Source organism: Mus pahari, chromosome 8 (assembly GCF_900095145.1).
Source record: "Mus pahari chromosome 8, PAHARI_EIJ_v1.1, whole genome shotgun sequence".
Classification (NCBI taxonomy): domain Eukaryota; kingdom Metazoa; phylum Chordata; class Mammalia; order Rodentia; family Muridae; genus Mus; species Mus pahari.
Window position 1 is genome coordinate 94,705,851 of NC_034597.1, and position 3,914 is coordinate 94,709,764.

Below are 3,914 nucleotides of genomic sequence, written 5' to 3' on the forward strand. Positions count from 1 at the left end.
TGAATTCTTGGCAGTCAAGCTCCTCTGAGACCCTCAAATACTAGTGTGACCCAGCTCCTGTTATCCTGGTATCCTGTTGTCCTAAGGTCTTGGGCATGTTACAGTGTGTGTAAGTGGTGTCTCCTTTGAGGACCGTGGAGCTGTCTGGTCAATGATCCTAAGATCACGTGGGCAGTCCTCTAGGGACTGTGGGGGTGTCCACCAACTCCATGCCCTGTGTGACCCGGTGCTGGCGCAGACCGGAAGGGACTTTAACTTCTGTCTTTCTCTAATTTCTTTTATGAACCCTGCTTCTTGCTCTGATAGATGTTTGTGGTACATTTTTTTTTCTGATTTCCCATATATCTGCTTACTGTTCAGCTCTCTCGCCATCTCCCCTCCTCTCTCTGATAGGATCTTGCTATATGGCTCAGGCTACCTTCAAACTTGCCATCCTCCTACTGCAGGTTTATTAAGCAGTCATTGTTGTGTTTTATAAATATAGAGAAGGGAATGTTTGTTGGATGTGTAGTCAGGCGTGGGGTTAGTAGATTCCTCCACGGGGCCATGCTGACACATCCCTTCCCTCTGAGGGACCAGCCCTGACAGTATAGTATAAAATAGAGTTTATTCAGGGAATAGGGAGGAGAGTTGAGAGGTTTGCAGAGACAGAGAAAGGCAGAGAGAGGGAGAGAGTAGAGGCAACCTACCTTGAACACATGGAGACAGTGGGGAGGGGGGGAAGGAGGGAATGGGGAGAGAAGGAGAGCTGGAGAGGACAGAGAGCAAGAAGGCAAGAGAGCATAGAGAGAGATAGAGAGAGAGGGGAGGGGGCAAGCATCCCTTTCTATAGTGAGTCAGGCACACCTGGCTATTGCCAGGTAACTGTGGGGCAGAGCCTAGACAAAATGCTAACAGTCATGGCTGGGAGCCATCAGTATCTTCCTTACCAAGCTTTTTTTCCCCTTTTCTTTTCTGCTCCTCTTATTCCCAATCTACTTTCCAGCATACTGTTTGTTCAGAAATTCCTATCACTCTTTAATTTATCTTCCAAATTTTGCTTATTTTCTCATTCTTTTTATGGTTTCTTTTTTCTCTCATGACTGATAATTCTCCTTATTTAATATGTAATAGGAGACTTGCAAATATTTAAGGATTTAATTTTACTGATTAAATATAGCCCATTTGCTCAAAATTCTATAGATCAACAATTCATTAACTGGATGGAAATAATATTATTACAAAAGGCATTACATCATCAGCATGAGATTGTCTTTCATTTTTGGTATAAAGCTTATATCAAGTGTAGACTTTTTTTCTATAGAGAAGCTATTGAGAGGTTAAGACGAAATCATAATGGCAAGATAAACAAAAAACATAAAGAAGATGCAGATAGAGAGTTGAATGATTAATAATGTGTCTTTACTGAACACATATTTGGTAGTTGGATAAGTGATCAGACAACAAATTGAACGTTTTGTTTCCTGAGAAAGCTATTAGGAAATGGGGTTGATTATACCTTTATATATGAAGCTTTGAGTACACTGGTCTCTTGATTTATTTATTTGGTATTTTCTGACACTACAAGAGCTCATTCTTTGGGAATTCCTTAGTTTATTTTTACATCTTGAAGATGTAAGTTAACTTTTTATTGTTAGAAATAATAAAAAAAAATGGTGTAAAAACATGTGATAGTTTTATTAACAACTCTATGTTACAACTAGACAACTTAAAGCGCTTTAGAAATAATGATGGTATTTGATCAATATTTCCCCATGCCATCAAAATTCCAATGGCAAGCTTTAAAGTGATATTTCAGTCAGACATGCTGGGAGAGTATCTGTTAACATATATAGTTAACAACTTGACCCAGATTCCACGCTAATAATTATTTGAAAACAAAAATCTAGAATTATCCATTCAGACTCACAATGAAGGGAGAGAACTGGATGCACTGAGAAAGATTCACATGATGCCAGAAACTTTTAGTAGACATGTCTCAGAAAACCATTCTGGAAACACGCTGTCTAGGGTAAGAGAGACAGAACTATATAGCATCCAAGGCAATACATTACTTCAAATAGAATAATACAGGATTTATAATAAACTAAAACTTGAGTCGAAACAACTGGTATATTCTGTAAGTGCAATAGTGTTAGACGGAGCTAAATCATTTAGTTTTGTTTTAAAAGTTTAGGAATATGAATACATCTTTTGGTTCTATAATTTCTACTCAAATTTCATTTGTTTTGCATTTCTCATTAGTCAAATCATTTAGTATAAAACCTATCAGGTCCATGGTACTTGGATGTTATGAGATCCTCTTCCTACCTATTTGGTAGATTGGTACTGCCTCAATGTTACACTGCTCACCATGTCTTAAGCTTCATTACTGGACTTAAGGGTTTTTTTTTTGTCTTTTGTCTAATTTGTAGATGTAACCATATGATAAGGATTATATAATATAGTAGTTTCCGTCAGATTGAAACACCCTAATGAAGAACAAAAAGGCTTTGAGACTCAGGAGTTAAACAAAGGGTCATATTTCTCGGAAAAATGAAGGTTTTGAAGAATATGAAGGTCCCTTTCCAACTTTATAAAATGATCTTTTAAAAAATTGTAGAGAAGGACACAGCAATAGAGCTATGGAGAAGGGATTTCCCAGGCTTCCTGAAAGTTGTTCAGGGACCTCAAGGTTTGACGATTTCACAAATAGTTCGCCTTGGTGTGGTGGATATTTGGTGATGCAGCCGATCTTTCGAGTTATCATTGTCCCTGAAAACAGTTCCTTGTCTGTACACCTATTAGTAACTCCAATGAAAAACATGAGTCCCTCAAGTTGGACTTTGGTGAAATCATTATTTTGTTCTATCTGGGGTAAACAGACTTGCATATGTGGGTTGTATTTTCCTGGGACAGTCTTACACAATTCCTTTTCCTAATACATCAAAATTAACAATAAGCAAGAAAGAAATATTATCATACCATGAATATAGAGTTCGAATGTGTTTCCTGTCAATAATTTGTAAATAAAATGAGTGGTCCAGTTAATGAATGCTTTAGATAAACCTCATAGAGTTTGAAAAATATTATAGACCAACTGATCCTAGCAGCATGTGGGTGAATTTGGATCCATATTTGTGTTATAGGTGTAACCAAGTTGAATTCTCCTCCTCCTCCTCCTCCTCCTCCTCCTTTGCTTCCTTGTTCAGCAAACTCTTGCACCTCACCAGAGGCCAACATGAAAACTCACATCTGGCTCAGCAAAGGCCTAATATATATGTAGGATAATAGTATCAAGTTGGTATTAATAAGAATATCCAAAAAACAACTGTCTTACTCAGGGTTTCTATTCCTGCACAAAACATGACCAAGAAGCAAGTTGGGGAGGAAAGGGTTTATTCAGCTTACACTTCCACATTGCTGTTCATCACTGAAGGAAGTCAGGACTGGAACTCAAGCAGGTCAGAAAGCAGGAGCTGATGCAGAGGCCAGGGAGGGATGTTCCTTACTGGTTTGCTTCCCCTGACTTGCTCATCTTGCTTTTTTATAGAACCCAAGACTACCAGCCCAGAGATGGTACCACCCACAAGGGGACCTCCCCTCTTGATCACTAATTGAGAAAATGCCTTACAGCTGGCTCTCATGGGGGCATTTCCTCAACTGAAGCTTCTTCCTCTATGATATCTCCAGCTTGTGTCAAGTTGACACACAAAACCAGCCAGGACAACTAAAATCCATATACACACCAAAACAGTAAACCAAGAGTAATCTACATCATCTCGTAGGAAAACCTGTACTTTTTCTTTCCTCCTTTCTACACCTAACATTACTGAACTCACACACACACACACACACACACACACACACACACACACACACACACACAGAGACACACATACACACAGACACACACAGACACACACAGACACACA